The sequence below is a fragment of the Euphorbia lathyris genome, chromosome 6, assembly GCF_963576675.1.
Source record: "Euphorbia lathyris chromosome 6, ddEupLath1.1, whole genome shotgun sequence".
Lineage (NCBI taxonomy): Eukaryota > Viridiplantae > Streptophyta > Magnoliopsida > Malpighiales > Euphorbiaceae > Euphorbia > Euphorbia lathyris.
In genome coordinates, this window is record NC_088915.1 from 69,434,752 (window position 1) to 69,452,470 (window position 17,719).

Below are 17,719 nucleotides of genomic sequence, written 5' to 3' on the forward strand. Positions count from 1 at the left end.
ATAAAGCTTTCACAAACAAGTTGATTCAATTGGGATATGTGAAATCCATACATGATTGTTGTCTATTTACTAAAAGAACAACAGATGGCCACTTCCTTGCATTAATCGTATATGTTGATGATGTACTTATAATTGGTACATCAATGGAATTGATTGCAGAAACTAAAAGAGCTTTGGATGAGTCATTCACTATAAAAGATATGGGAGAAGCCAAGTATTTTTTGGGAATAGAACTAGCAAGATCAGATAAAGGTTTGCTTATCTCTCAATCAAAGTATATCAGGGATTTGATAAAGGATCCTGGATTGACAGAAGCTCATAGTGTAACCAGTCCTTTTGCATCAGGTGTTAAACTTGATGATGAAGGTTCTCCACTATACACTGAACCAGAGAGATACAGAAGAATGGTTGGCAGGTTGCTTTACCTTGGATTCACAAGGCCTGATATTTCCTTTGCTACACAACAATTGAGTCAGTATATGAGCAATCCAACAGTAATACATATGGAGACAGCAATACATGTGGTGAAATATTTGAAGAATTCAATTAATGTTGGTTTGTTCTATGGTGTGGCAGCTGGTTTGCGAAACATGGAGGCATACTGTGATTCAGATTGGGGAAGGTGCAAAGTCACACGTAAGTCAGTAACAGGATACTGTGTTTTTATAGGGAAAAATTTGGTGTCTTGGAAGTCCAAAAAGCAAGGAACAGTCAGCAAAAGCTCTGCTGAAGCAGAGTACAGGGCTATGTCCACAACATCTTGCGAACTTAAATGGTTGTCATACTTATTATCTGAATTCAGGTATCAACCACAGTTTCCTATTCCCTTATATTGTGATAACCAAGCAGCCATTCACATAGCAGCTAATCCAGTATTTCATGAGCAAATGAAACATGTTGAAATAGATTGTCATATAGTCAGACAGAATATGGAGTCAGGGTTTATTAGTACTCCTTATGTGAGTTCTTCTCAACAAATTGCTGATTTACTGACAAAGCCTTTGACAGGACCTCAGATGGCCACAGCTTTGCATAAGATGCAGTTGTACACTTATGCAGATTATGGTTGTGCAAGTTGAAATTCAGAGTATCTCAACTTGAGGGGAGGCTGTTAGAATATATACATATATCATTGTCTATATTGGTGTTATATAGACAGAGGTTGTCTATATTGGTGTTATATAGACAAGGGTATTAGAGTCTTTAGACATAGAAAGTAAACTTCCGTATTCCGTATTAATTTTGTATATAAATACTGTAATCCTTTCTGATTCATATATACAAAAATATCTTTTTCTCTTCATCTCTTTTCAATTCCAGTTAGGTCAATAGTAACTAAAACACAAAACAGATAAATCTTACACCATCAACACTTAAAATTGTGCCCTTTCATATGTGAAGTGGCACTATAGAAAAATGCTGCTTTGGTGGCCCTTTTATCAAACTTAATTGTGCCCCTTGGATCTTTAGCCCGCCAACTTTTTGTGGCGGGACCCAATTCATAAATCATAAACCTTGTAAAATATATTTTAGACTTTTAATACAAACATAGCCCAACTAAAGCTCAACTCAGTAAGAAGCTTACCCCAGTTTTATTTCTCAAACACAAACTCAAACTCAAACTCAGTCTAGGAAACATTTTTCTCTTACCATCTCTCCTTCTCATTTTTCCACCTGTTGCACTTCACCAGTCATTTCGTTGGATCCAATAGATGAGCTATCTTTATTTTGTTAGTACAACTTTTTTGTTTCCGTCAATTTACATCTCCTGATGATATCTGATCTTTTTGAATTTACATTTAGTGATATTTGCAGAAGGAATAAATTTGGATTATAATTTTATTTTCTCTATTGTTAAGCCGTGGCTTCATCGTAAATTATTGGTCCATATGCTTATGTAGGCAAACATGTTCATTATTCAGTTTAGTTGACATATAGTCAAACGTCTTCTGTGTTACTTTAATATTCGAGTGAGTTTTTGTATTCAAATCAACCGGAATGACCTCGCTGAAATCCAAAGAAAAGCTGGTCTTTCTGATAAAGCAAACCACGCCCTGAAGAAATCCAAAGAAAAGCTGGATAAGAATGATGGGGTCTGGAGAAAAGTGAATATAAGAGGCAATTAGGATGTTGGAATTCCAAATATTGTTGTTGTTGGGTATTGCGGTAAAGTTTTGGTTGAGAAAGCAGAAGTGTTGCGCATTGAATTAATAGAGAAAGGAACACAGAAGAAGCAGTAAATAAGTTTTCAAACTCAAAATTACATACCCAATTGGTGTTTATATTTTATTTATATGTCATATGCTATTACAAATCTCTATAGTACAAATAAAAATAAATATAAATTATAGAGAAGATACTGTTTAATTTTTCTACTTTGAAAAACATATTATAATATATCTAGATAACTTGGTGTTTCTTGATGGTGAATTGAGAACCTCAACAGTCTCCGGTTTTTGGAACTCTGTTTGAGCAGTTGATCCATACTTTCTCTCATCTTGATTCTCATCATTTGCATAATGACTAAGGGCACAACTACATTTTCCATAAGGACATACTTTGGCTTTAAATATTCAACAATATCCATGAACACAACCATTTGTTGGTTCTTAGGATCATCCAATGGAGCTTTTGCATTTCTAAAACGATTGAAACCGCTGATTCCCTGGCATGGAGGCCCTCTGCATATAAAATCAGCATTGCCCTATGTATGTGAACATGCAATTAGACTTAGAATAAGAAGAAGAAACACTTTTCAATTTGTGCGTCCTCACTTGGACCGTAACCCATCCAACGCACCTATTATCGCAAAAAAAAAAAAACAATATTAGTAGAACATAATAATAATAATATAAACGAGACACAAAAATCAAGCATCAGTGAACCATAACATTAAAGCACCATAGTTGTTAAAAGTGCCCCTCAGAAGGCATGGCCTTGGACGCCTCTGCTATAATGTAGATATTTGATTCAATACCTTGATGAATCTAAGAAAGGAAGTATTTCTTTGGGTGACAAAACAAAAGTTCCAGTTGTGGGAAGTGGTGACATTCTTATCAAACTGAAGAATGGAGATCATCAATTTATTTCTCATGTTTATTATGTTCCAGCTTTGAAATCCAATATTTTGAGTATTGGACAACTTTTGGAGAAAGGTTATGAAGTGCAGATGAACAGGAATGGGCTGGTTATGAAAGATGGAAAGAAAAAAATGATTGCAAAAGTTCCTATGTCTGCAAACAAGATGTTCAAATTAAAAATAAGCAGTGATCGTCCTATGTGTTTGAAAGCCTCATCAGATTCTGCATGGCTGTGGCATCTCAGAATGGGTCACTTGAATTTTGGTGGACTGGAGCAAATGTGCAAGCAACAAATGGTGTATGGACTACCTTCCATAAATCATCCCAATCAGATTTGTGAAGGGTGTATGTACGGGAAGCAATTCAGAAGGAGTTTTCCAAAGGAGTCTTTGTCAAGCACATCAAAACCACTTGAATTGGTGCATGCAGATATTTGTGGTCCCATTAATACGAGTTCACATGAAGGAAGCCGTTATTTCTTATTATTTATTGATGATTATACTCGGAAAACATGGGTTTATTTTTTGAAGGCAAAATCTGAAGCATTTGAAGTGTTTAAAAAATTTAAAGCACTAGTTGAGAATGAAAGCGGTTTGAAGATTCAAGCATTGCGAACTGATCGAGGAGGAGAATTCACATCTGAGAAATTCAATCAGTTCTGTGATTATAATGGTGTTCGTCGATTGCTTACTGTTCCAAGATCTCCTCAACAAAATGGTGTCGTGGAACGGAAAAATAGAACCATTCTTAACATGACCCGAAGCATGATGAAGTGCAAAGGTATGCCAAAAGAATTTTGGGCAGAAGCAGTAACATGTGCAGTCTTATTTGAATAATAGAAGTCCTTCAAAGAAGCTTTTGCAAAAGACCCCCAATGAAGCATGGTGTGGAAAGAAACCAAATATTTCTCATGTAAAAGTATTTGGTTGTCTTGGTTATGTTCATGTTGCTGACGAAAGAAGCAAATTGGATGATAAAAGTGAGAAGATGGTGTTTATTGGCTATGCAAAAAATTCCAAAGGTTATAAATTTTATAATCCTCGGAATGGAAAAGTTGTGATAAGCAGAGATGCAGAATTTCAAGAAGAAAGCTCTTGGAGTTGGAAGATTCCGGAAGATGAAAATTATGATTTTCTTCCTGTATATGATGATGATTTTGCAGGTCAAAATGAAGATGTAATTATCACACCACCAAACTCACCTTCCACATCTCAGACAAATGTGACAGACTCATCCCCAGAAAGTTCATCAGAGAGGCAGCCTCGAATGAGAAGCTTGAGTGAGATTTATGCAGAAACTGAAGAAGTAGATAACGCTACTTTATTCTGTTTGTTTGCTGATACAGAACCTGTACAATTTGAAGAAGCTGTTCAGGAAAAGAAATGGAGACGAGCAATGGATGAAGAAATAAATTCCATAAAGAAGAATGACACTTGGGAATTGGCAACACTGCCAAAGGGAAAAAAAGCTGTAGCAGTGAAGTGGATTTTCAAAATAAAGAAAAATGCCAAAGGAAAAGTGGAGAAGTATAAAGATCGCCTTGTTGCAAAAGGTTTTTCTCAAAAGGCCGGAATTGATTATGAAGAAGTTTTTACTCCAGTGGCTCGAATTGAGACAATTCGATTAGTTATTTCTTTGGTAGCTCAACAAGGATGGAAAATTCACCAAATGGATGTCAAATTAGCATTCTTAAATGGAACTCTTGAAGAAGAAGTTTATGTCAATCAACCATTGGGTTATACTGTGAAAGGGCAAGAAGATAAGGTGTTGAAGTTAAAAAAGGCTTTGTATGGCCTTAAGCAAGCTCCAAGGGCTTGGTATTCTTGCATCGATGACTATTTCCAGAAGAATGGCTTCACAAGATGTCCATATGAGCATGCTTTGTATATCAAGGAGAATGAGGATGGAAAAATAATGTATGTATGCTTGTATGTTGATGATTTAATTTTCACAGGATCTGATCAAAAGATGATCGAAGAATTTAAGAAGTTGATGACAAATAATTATGAGATGACGGATTTGGGGCTGATGTCATATTATTTGGGCATTGAAGTTAAGAAAAGTGATGAAGGTGTCTTTTTATCTCAGAAGTCATATGCAGAAGCTATTTTAAAAGAATTCAAGATGGATAAATGCAATTCAGCTTCTACGCCAGTGGATTGTCGAAATAAGTTGTCAAAGCATGATGATGAAGAAAAGGTGAATCCAACTTTGTTTAGAAGGTTGGTTGGAAGGCTGAGATTTTTGACATGTACAAGGCCAGATATCTTATATGGAGTTGGACTCATTAGTCGTTACATGGAGGTTCCAACTTTAACTCATATGGAGGCAGCAAAACGAATACTTCGATACATCAAAGGTACACTGGATTATGGTTTATTTTACTCTTCCCAGAACAATTTCAGATTGTATGGATTCAGTGATAGTGATTGGGGAGGAGATGTTGATGATAGAAAAAGTATAACTGGTTTTGTGTTTTTTATGGGAACTGCTGTTTTTGCTTGGAGTTCTAAAAAACAAGCAATTGTTACACTTTCAACATGTGAAGCAGAGTATGTTGCAGCAGCTTCTTGTGTTTGTCATGCAATATGGTTGAGACGGATGTTAAAAAGTTTGAAGTTTGCTCTAGATGGAGCAACTGATGTTTTTATTGATAATAAGTCAGCTATTGCGTTGGCTAAAAATCCGATCTTTCATGATAGAAGCAAACACATTGACACCAAGTATCACTTTATTAGAGAATGCATTTGAAGGAAAGAAATTCAACTCAAGCATGTACCATCCAAAGATCAAGTTGCTGATATTTTTACTAAAGCTTTGAAGTTAGAAGATTTCAGCAGATTGAGAGCTGTTCTTGGTGTTACTAAGGGATAAAAAAATTATAAGTTTAAGGGGGTGTGTTGAAATAATGAACTTATAATTAATAGTCTTTAATTTGATTCAGTAGAGTGTCCAAGAGTCATTTCTGTACCTGTGTCTGTATCTGTACTTATAGAGAGTTAATGTGGTTTACTAAGAGTCATGTTTGTAATCTATAAATACCACAGACTCTTGGACAATACAATGAACCAAAATAAAGATTACACTCAGGAAATACATATGACTCTTTGAGAAACAAAATCTACTCTTAATAAATACAGATGAATCCTGGATGAAACAACATGCCTTTTGGAAAATACAATGAACCAAAATAAAAACTCTATTATATAAATACAAAAGACAACAATACCCTTAATTAATTAGAAAGACTAAAATACCCTTTAATATTTATGTTAACCTAGAGGTGTTAAAAAACGGAACCTGATTGAAATAACCCACCCAATCGATGAATTTCGGGTTTTCAGTGTATTAGGTTTGGTTTCGGTCTTAAATATTGAAATATATCGACAATATCAATCGGTTCTGTTGTTATAATAAAATAACCGAATTGACCGAAATAAGCTAGGACCGTGGATGTTTATAAATATGTTTGATATATTTTGAATTTTAAGGTTATAATTTTTTTTTGGGAGTGCATTTGGACAGTAATGGATAAGGCTGAGCGTGGATCTCAGAGATTCTTAAACCAAACCGGATACTTGAAAAAAAAAGATCCAGAATTGGATAGAACCGTTGACTTTTCCTAAAGGACCGAACCGAATTATAAAGTTGAATTAAATATGTTAGAGATTCTAAAACCGAACCCAATATCCGAAAAAAAGATCCAGAACCAGATTGAACCGTTAAATTTTTTTTTAGAACCGAACCAAAATATATAATTGACTTTATTAGATACAATTCTGGAGATTTCAAATCCCTTAATTGTACTGAAGTGTACTCACCCATAGTAATAAACATTGAATTAATGTATTCTAGATTGCGAAATTATTGTACTTTAAATAATCTAATATTAATCATTCATGAACAGTAAAAAAACAATAATGTACATTGCGGAAAAAGAGTCTAGGACCATGAATTTTTTTTAGTTTATGACCAAGAATTTTAATATATATTTTGATAATAGAATATAAACTAATAAATAATTAATAATTTATTTAAATAAATGATGTATCAGACTGAGCTAAACTATCATGTTCAGTTTGTTAATATTTTTCGGTTAGGTTCGGTTTTCAGACTGAACCAACTGTTGAACACCCCTATGTTAACCCTCCAATACACCACAAAAAAATGGTCTATTACAACACTATTTTAGCGACGATATATATCTCTATATTTTAAAATTTAGCCCCACTTTAATATTTGTATCGATCTCTATTGTCACTTAACGACACTTTTTTTATCATACGTTGACATTTTAAAAAAAGTAACCACGCTTTCAAAGAAAGCATTGACATTTTTTAAAAAATTAAAGACAATTTAGAGTTTGCATCGTGAAAAATTGTCTCTATATTTTTTATTTGAAAAAAATTTATTTTTTGCGTATTTAAAATTCAACCAAGTTTTTAATTTGTGTCTCCTTTTATAATAATTTAATTATGCTTTTAATTTTTAGGTTGACATTTTTAGAAATTTAACGTCACATTTAGAATTAAGCGTCAATATTTTTTAAAAGTTAAAGACGGATATAAATTTTTATATCGCTAAAAAGTGTCACGTATTTTTTTTGGAAGAAGTATCAAGGTACTTTTTAATTTGAAGACATTGTTTTCAATTTTTTTTTTGTTTTTGTAATTTCTTTTGACCAATTTTTTCAGTAATTTTTTTATAATCACTTAATTACATTTTAAAATTTTTATTGGAAATTTTAAAATTTAGCTACCCATATTGAAAAAAGCCTCCAAACTTTTTCCTGTTAAAAATGGTTTAAATTTTCATGTGGCTAGAGAATATTTCAATATTTTTTAAATTGAAAGCACTCGTAATTTTTGTGCTCATTCTTAATTTGAAAGCACTTCGTGCGGTTATCTTTACGGTTGAAATTGCTTGGAAAAATAATTGACATAATCTCTGGATCGAATCTGATTGAACCTTTATAGTCCATTTGCTTTGTAATCGTTCAACTCAAGTATCATGGATGATCCGTCAGGAGTAGTTACGGTGTTTATTACTTTGTTCCACTCTGGACAACATGGTTTCACATCTTTTTGGGAAGGCAATCGACCGCGGACTCTCTGGCTCGCTTTGGTATATCCTCCACAGAGTTGATTTCGTGGCTATCGGCCCCATCTTTTCGCACTCCTTTTATTTTTGATGACCTTTGTAATGTTCCACATGTTCATTTTTTCTGAACTTCTCTTTGTACCATTTGTGTTTTATTAATATATCGGGTTGGTTATTGCAGGAGCTCGGGGTGCCAACCTAGTTGGAATGTCTGGCTTCTGCGTTCGACCTCGTCCCAATCTTTTATTTAAAATAAAAACGTAAGATTCTTTATATATCAAAACAAAAGATAACTATACCATTAATTAATTCAAAAGACTAAAATATTCTTTATTATTTATGTTGACCTATAGGGGTGTTTAAAAACCAAACCTGACTGAAATAAATACCGAACCGATGAATTTTGGATTTTAGTGTATTAGGTTCCGTTTCAGTTTTAAATATTGAAATATATAGATAATATCAGTCGGTTCTATTTTTATAATATAATAAATCGAATTAATCGAACCCGTCGAAATTAGTTAGGACTGTGAATATTTATAAAGATGCTTGATATATTTTGAATTTTAAGCTTATAATTTTATTTTGTTTATTTTATTATGGGAGTGCATTTGAACAGTAATAAACACTAAATTATTGTATTGTAGATTTCAAAATTATTGTACTTTCGGTAATCTAATATTAATTTTTTGGAGAAATATTAAGTATTTAATAATCATTCATGAACAGTAATATATGGTAAAAAACAGTAATCTAATATTATTGTACTGTACATTGCGAACTAGGAGTCTAGGACCACGATTTTTTTTAGTTTATGACCATGAATTTTAATATACATATTTTTTTAGTTTATAAACTAAAAAATAAGTAATAATTTATTAATATTATTCAGTTAGGCTCTGTTTCCATTTTAAGTGTTATTCAGTATTTGGTTATTTCTATTCGGTAAGATTTTCAGAGCGAAGCGACCGTTGAACCATACGTTAACCCTCCAATAGCTAGAGTATGAATAGTGGTACAACAAGCTTATCAATTATTGGCTGAAAAAGCTTTGTAAGTAGACCTTATAAGACATCTACAATTTGATTTGTAGTAGAAATAAGTAATGGGAAAATAAGACCTATTGTCAACTTTTTTCTTATAAAATAACAATCGATCTCAATATGTTTCATCCTCTAATGAAAATTAGAATTGCTTGCGGCAGATAGATTGTCATAAAAGTGGAAGAGGTTGTTGATACAATAACTGGAGTGCTTGTAGTAAAATGTATATTAGCCATTTATGTCATATAGTTTAAATTCACTTATCATCTAAAAATGAATAATAAGCTCATTGACATTTTAAAAATAATTTGGGGTCTAAAATATCGTTACCGAAATATAATCGTCGGTCATCGAAAATTCATCGTAGTGATCCGTTACACTGCTCTTATAGACATAAACGTTACAATTATAATCGGTTCACACAAAAATCGTTTCTTTTGCTCGAAATCATTATTCTTTTTTATCCTTATCGACCCTGTTTGGTAAAGAGCGTTTTGGGATAAAAAGAGCGGTTTTGAGCAACTTTAGCGGTTTGACCACTGAAACCGCTGATTGGAGAGTTTTGATATATCCCTAGATAAACAATATATCACTAGGTACCCATATGTCATTATATTGCATTACTTAAGACATGTGACATTTTTATTCTTCCGTGTGTCATTAATTTGAATTCACTTAGGTCATATATCATTATTTTCAATCACTTAAGGACAAGTGGTATTTTGCATGTTAATCTTAATTTTAAATTATTATTATTATTAATATATTTATTATATTTATAAGAACTAGCTCCATTATTAAAGTAAGAGTATCTTATAGTAATCAATTAACCATTTTCTTCCTAAAAAAATTGAGTTAACCATTTAGATATATATTATTTAATTTACATGATATTTTTTTTTTTTTTTTGGTAGAAAAGGAAAAGAAAAACGAATAACAACAAACTACCCAGGAATTAGCCTAGGGAAGCTAACCCCAATCCTATCTTCTAAGAGAAGATGAGAGATGAAACTAGGGGAAACAGGAAGGGTAGTAACGCCTAACGTCCCTTCATGGCCCGCCGCCGCCAAGCGATCAGCAACACGATTCTGCTCTCTAAAAATGTGTCTGAACTCTACGAACTCAAAGGAGGAGCAAAGCCTTATAATAGCTTTGATGAGGTTGCGACTGTTAAGACCCATAAAATGATTCTCAGAAATCATTTTGATTGCTTCCAAATTATCAGACTCCACAGAGAGCCTCTTAACACCCAGCCTTTTAGCAAGATTGATTCCAGTAAGAATAGCCCAGAGCTCCGCAGAAAAGGAAGAACCCAACCCTAAATTCTGGGAGAACCCAGAAAGCCAGACGCCCCCTACATCTCTAAGCACACCTCCAGCCGCAATCTTACCGTTACTGAGGCAGGAACCATCAGTATTCAGCTTCACAACCCCCTCTCTTGGCCTGCTCCATCCCACGAGATGGACATCACAACACTGAGAGGCTCTGGCAAGGGACTCTCTTTTGAAACTATCGATAATAGAGAAAAGTTTTTTCGAGAAGAAATCAGCTAAGTTTGTCATAAAAACAGTTTTATCTCCAAAAATCTCCTCGTTTCTCCATTTCCAAACTTGGTGACAGATAATAGCAAAGAAAATGTCACCATGCTCCATGTATGGAAGCAACTTTCCTCTAACACCATCAGAGAACCAGTCGACCTCAGAATGTGCCATGAAGGAAGAGAAAATATGGTGTGGGAGAATTTTCCTTCAAACCTCTTTACTATTAGAGCAATCTCTAAGAGCATGGCACAAAGTCTCAACATGGCCTCTGCATCTACTGCAAGCTCCAGAATCAGCCAAGTGCCTTCTGTGCCTATCCGAATTAGTAAGAAGCCTGTCCTTAACGCCCAGCCACAGGAAACTCCTAATACGGAAAGGAACTTTAAGGGTCCAAATCGACTTCCACACATCCGAGGGAGGATCAGATCTAAAGAGAGAGAAAGCTTCAAAGGCCGATTTGCAAGAATAAACTCCATTGTTAGTCAGCGCCCAACAGTGCCTATCCAAGTCTTCCTCTTGATTACTCACCTTCACTCCCCGCATTCTAAGGAGAGTCTCAAGGCTAAAGAAAGTATCAAACTTTGAATTTACATGATATTTAATCAATCCGCCCCTTAAAAGAATAATATAATAATCTAATATTTGTGGTATAAAATCTATAAAATTTTGGATACAGACGTGATAAATAGGAAGTATCGTTGAGGTGTTTTAGCTAAAATTTAAACTACATGAATGTGACAATTCTCTCCACCTTAGAAAATTCTTTCAACTGTGTACACAGACCATGTCCCTCACTAAACATGATCTTCAAATATCGAAGCCACCCGTCCGGACTACTCCCGATGGATACAAAACATTTTTCTATTAAAATACCAACTAGATCAAAATTCACCAAATATCACCAAACTTCGATTTATATAAACTTTTCCATCAAAATAACAATTTAACCAAAATTTTATAAAATCCATTAAATTCAAACCAAACACCTCATACCTTAAAGTTAATAACTTAAAATAACATTTTTATTCAATTATCAAACTAACCATATTTATATCTTTTATTTTGAAATCAACGTAATCAAAACATAATGATCATTACATGAACTCCTTACAAAAAGGAAATTTCAAATCAAATTTCAATATCGTATCCATCACCGAGTATCCCCTCATATATCGATCCATAACACGTAAACATATTCGAGACATCTCTTTAACATTGCCTAATCCCGTATGGTCTTACCCAACCTTTCGATGACATACCCGATTAGGTCTTTAGATTGTGTACACATGCCATATTTCTCACTAAATATGGTTTTTAAATAACAAAGCCACCGATCCGGACTACTTTTAATGGATACCAAAAAAACTTTCCTTCCAAAATACTTTCTTTCCCATAGAAAGATCTCATAAAATTCATCAAATTCCAACACCCAATCTGATATTTCCCCTTGTCAAAATACCAAAATTTTCACAACCAAAAATCAATAAACCCAAGGATTCAACATAAGTTCATCAAAACCAAAAACTCACATTATAAACCCAAAATACTTATAAATATACTTAAGTATACTTAATAAAAATATCAGCTTGCAGGTGGCTCAAGCGTGGTCGTCCAACATAATCAGTAAATTTTGTGCTTATAACTGATGCAATTCAAAATCATTAGTCACTAATACAATAAATAAACCAATACAAAAACTGATCTGTTAATCAGTAGAAGTGCCTCACCAAACACATGATCATCTGATTCACACTCAAACACTGAGCTCTAGAAGTGCCTCACTAGCTCCTCCTTTCCCTGCAAATCAATCTCAGTCCCATTAATTAACACTACACCGCCTTCTTATTTCCAAGAAATATTCATGATTGTTACATTTTATGTTAGGAGTGGATTTTTCTAACACCATGATGAGATTTAGAGATTTACAGGATTTCCATAAATAACTGATTTATTTTCTTTTTATGTAATCCACCCGAAAAATACATTGAAATACTTCTGATCCAACGAAAAGTGATCGGGATCATCCTTTTTTTTTTTTTTACAGAAACATCACTAAAAGAAGGGTGTGAAAGCTTAAAAGTAATCAATTGTTCAAATTTTGAATAGAGGAAAAGGTTAATAGTCAATAGCAGGGGGCACTTACGCGCAGTCTTAATTCGTCTGAGTCCGAGAACAAAGTTTTCGCCTGCGACATTATGCAACCATTGGTATGAGTTTCAGGAAGATCCACTGAAGCACTCATATCTGGACATGAATTTTTTTCTGATTTCTTGACCATCATTTTCCCTGCAAAAAAACAAAAATCTAACTTAAAATTATCATATGAGATTATGCATATGAGATCAGTTTCAAATCATAATCATCAAACAAACCTGATAAGAATATCTGTTCAGATTTCTTTGCATTTCTTAAACAATCAAAGCTAGATTCAGATTTCGTTTTAAGAGAAAAAGGAAGATTAAAGATTCTCATTCAAACTAAGAAGATGGAGTTAAAATGAAGAAGATCAAATTACAGTAAGTAGAAGGGAAAGAGGTTGAAGTGTTGGATAAAAAAATTAAATTTTCAGAGGCTGAGAGGATAAGTATAATTGCTGGAAGAAAATTATGTTCCAACTTGTATCCATCAACATTTATAGATTGCAAGCATGAGTGTTGGACAATACAATGAATCAAAATAAAGATTGAAATACATATGACTTTTTTAGAATGAATCTTGGATGAAACAACATGACTCTTGGACAATACAATAAACCAAAATAAAGACTCTGTTGATAATATATAAATACAAAAGACAATAATACTCTAGAGAAAGATCAGATGAAGAGAAAAAATGAATCTATTGATAGAATCAATTTACAATACGAATCGATACAAAGAAAAGAAAGGCAGGTTAGCTTTTATACTGCTAACTGCAAGTGACAGAAAGATAACAGCTGGAAACAGTTATAACAGAATGTTGACAGCTGTACTATCTCTCTAACAAACTAAAATTGAAAACTGTAAATGATTCCTATTACAGTAACAGAAAATTAACTAAAGTAACTTGGTTAATTGAGTTGGTAAATCTTATCATTCCCCCCTCAAGCTTGCAGTGTTTGTGCAAACAATGCCAAGCTTGGACATAAATTGTTCTAACTGAGATCCAGTCATCACTTTTATACTGCTAATTGCTTGTTTCTCAGGATTTGCAACACAAAAAGGAACTATACAGTTCAGTGACATTTTTTCACTAAAGAATGTCCTATATGTACCCACATTCAAGTACAATTTGTTATCTGTGGGTCAATTATTGAAAGAAGAGAACATAGGTATCCAATTTTCACACGGTTACTGTGTATTACAGGACCTGAAGACTAATAAGGTACTAGCAATTGGGTTCATGCAGGAAGGGCTGTACCTGCTGACAAGGAACTCTTTTCAACCAGAGGTTCTACAAAATATATTGCAGAATAAAGGTCTCACTTTAAATAAGGCTTTTTCTGTTCATTCTCCTAATAGTAGTCAAGATATCAATGTTCTTTGGCATTATAGATTGGGACATGTGTCCTGGAAAAAGTTAAAACATGTAACAGCTGTTAATTGTAGTGAAGTTCATACCCCTTATGAGATTTGTCCTTTGGCCAAGCAACACAGACTTGTATTTCCCCAGAGCACTACTGTGTCAAATAAAATTTTTGAACTCTTACATGTGGATATTTGGGGTCCTTATCATCTTTTATCTACAAATAAGTCAAAATATGTGCTTACTCTAGTTGATGATTATTCTAGAGCATTTTGGACTATTTTGTTACCTTCTAAAGCTGCGGTCTGTGATATGTTGAAGCAATTTATTCTCTTAATAAGGACCCAGTTTCATGTGGAGATTCAAACAATTCGAAGTGACAATGGCACTGAATTCACTAATGGTGCTTGTCAATCCATGTTTGCTGATTTTGGTATTCAACACCAAAAATCATGTGTTTATACACCCCAGCAAAACGGGGTTGTAGAGAGGAAGCATAAACATCTACTTGAAGTGACTAGGGCTCTTTTGTTCCAGTCAGGGGTGCCACATAAGTATTGGGGTGAAGCTCTTTTAACAGCAACACACATTATCAACTTATTACTTGTAGAGGCATTACAATGGGATACACCTTTTGAAAGGTTATATGGTAGAAAGCCAGATTACACACATCTGAAGGTATTTGGTTGTTTGTGTTATGTCACTAATACACAACCACACAAAGATAAACTGGAAGCCAGGGCATACAAAGGGGTTTTTCTGGGATATAGTCCAGGACAGAAGGGTTATTTGGTTCTTAACTGCACTACAGGTCAGATTGGAGTTAGTAGAGATGTCATATTTCATGAGCATCTTTATCCTTATAAGCAATCTACAAACTCAAACCCTTCACATAACATCAGTATACCTTGTATACCTGCTTCATTTGATTCTGCTGAATGTGATTACTTCATACCTTCAGATAATACTACATCACCACTTGATGGCTTATCTTCATTACAAACTGATCACATTACCTCTACACCTGAACTCAATTCTACAGCCACAACAACAACCATATCTGTTCCGTCTCCACAAATAGAGACAACCACAACCGCGACCCCAATTTCTAGGCCTAAAAGAGCAACTAAAAAGCCTGGTTGGTTGACAGATTTTGTAGGCAATATTCTGCCTGTATCCAAGATGCCTGATGTACTTCTTGCTACATTACCAACATATTCAGTACAACATCAGGCATTCCTTGCTAATATCATGACACATGAACATGAGCCAAAGAATTATGCACAGGCTGTATTGAATCCTAAATGGCAAGAGGCCATGACACAAGAACTACAAGCTCTGGAATCTAATGGGACATGGATTCTTACCATATTACCACCACAAAAACAAGCCATCACATCCAAATGGGTCTTTAAGATTAAAAGGAACTCAGATGGGACTGTAGATAGGTACAAGGCTCGTTTAGTAGCCCGGGGCTATAATCAGGTTTATGGATTAGACTATACAGAGTCTTACTCTCCTGTTGCCAAAGTAGTCACAGTCCGAGTATTTTTTACCATTGCAGCTGCACGAGGATGGGCAGTGCACCAAATCGATATCAATAACGCTTATTTGCACGGGTTCATAGAAGAAGACCTCTACATGAGACCACCTGAGGGTTACAAAAAGGCCTTACCAAACCAGGTCTGCAAATTGGTTAAATCCATTTATGGGTTAAAACAAGCAGGGCGGATGTGGAACAAAGAAATGTCTGCAAAATTACAACAATTTGGGTTTATACGCTCTACTCATGATCACTGTTTTTATACAAAAGAGCATGAAGGTCAGTTTACAGCCCTAGTACTTTATATAGATGATCTTTTGATAATAGGAATTTCTGAAGCTGACATTATTGCCTTAAAAGAGTTTCTACATAGCAAATTCACTATTAAAGATCTTGGCTATGTGAAGTACTTTTTGGGAATAGAGGTAGCCAGATCCGAGAATGGCATGGTACTCTCACAAGTGAAATATATCAAAGATATTCTGAAGGATGCACAACTAAATGAAGCTAGCACAGTCCCTTCTCCTTTACCATCAGGTTTTCAACCTAAGGCCCTTACTCAAGCCTTAACAAAACCAGACGTCTACAGAAGACTGATTGGGCGATTGTTATACTTGGGTTTTACATGTCCTGACATTTGTTTTCCCACACAACAACTCAGTCAGTTCATGACAGAGCCCCAACAACATCATCTTGATGCTGCTTTACATATACTTAGATTCCTCAAGGGAACACTATACAGGGGCATCTATTACCCAGTTCAGGATAATCTGAGGCTACGAGGTTACTGTGATTCAGACTGGGGGGTTTGTAAAGTTACTAGGCGTTCTATTACAGGCTACTGCATTTTTCTTGGGAATTCTATGGTATCCTGGAAGAGTAAAAAATAGTCCACAGTCAGCCGCTCATCAGCAGAAGCCGAATATCGCAGTATGGCCACAACAACTTGTGAATTGAAATGGATAACATTTCTGCTTGGTAACTTTAACATTCCTGTGTTTCAGCCTATTCCTTTATACTGCGACAATACTTCAGCTATTGCCATTGCAGCTAATCCCATCGACCATGAGAAAACGAAGCATTTTGACATTGATATTCACTTTGTCAGAGATTATGTGGAAGAAGGTTTCATCAGTACACCACATATATCTACAACGCATCAATTAGCAGATCTTTTTACAAAAGTGATGACTGGATCTCAGTTAGAACAATTTATGTCCAAGCTTGGCATTGTTTGCACAAACACTACAAGCTTGAGGGGGGAATGATAAGATTTACCAACTCAATTAATAGGGGTTAATGGAGCACTTACTAGTGTTAAGCCAGGATGATCTGATTTTCTTATGTTCATCAATTTTGCATGTAAATCTGCCATTGTTTCTTCTTCAGAAGAACGATTTGTTTCCAGATCTGAGTTTCTGTGTTCTTCTTGATGGAGATTTTGAGTACTATCTTCTTGGTTGATCTGATTGGAATCGTTGTTAACTTGATAGAAATTTGCTTCATCTTCTTCAAGTATCTCAAATCGATTGTTCCTCCGATTTCTCTTATTCACCATTGATCAAAAATGCGGAAAACAGAGTGCTCTGATACCATCTAGAGAAAGATCAGATGAAGAGAAAAAATGAATCCATTGATAGAATCAATTTACAATACCAATCGATACAAAGAAAAGAAAGGCAGGTTAGCTTTTATACTGCTAACTGCAAGTGACAGAAAGATAACAGCTGGAAACAGTTATAACAGAATGTTGACAGCTGTACTATCTCTCTAACAAACTAAAATTGAAAACTGTAAATGATTCCTATTACAGTAACAGAAAATTAACTAAAGTAACTTGGTTAATTGAGTTGGTAAATCTTATCAAATACCCTCAATTAATTAGAAAGACTAAAATACCCTTTAATA

At 34.4% G+C, this 17,719-nt stretch overlaps 1 long non-coding RNA gene across 1 annotated transcript; it reads right to left on the minus strand.

Moving 5' to 3' along the window:
• Positions 1-12,368: 12,368 nt before the first annotated feature.
• LOC136234050 (uncharacterized) lies at positions 12,369-17,448 on the minus strand. The gene is made up of 3 exons (XR_010691028.1): positions 17,124-17,448; positions 12,908-13,050; positions 12,369-12,561 (listed from the first exon to the last, which is right to left on the minus strand). It is a non-coding gene; the product is annotated as an uncharacterized lncRNA (long non-coding RNA).
• Between the last annotated feature and the right edge of the window lie 271 nt (positions 17,449-17,719).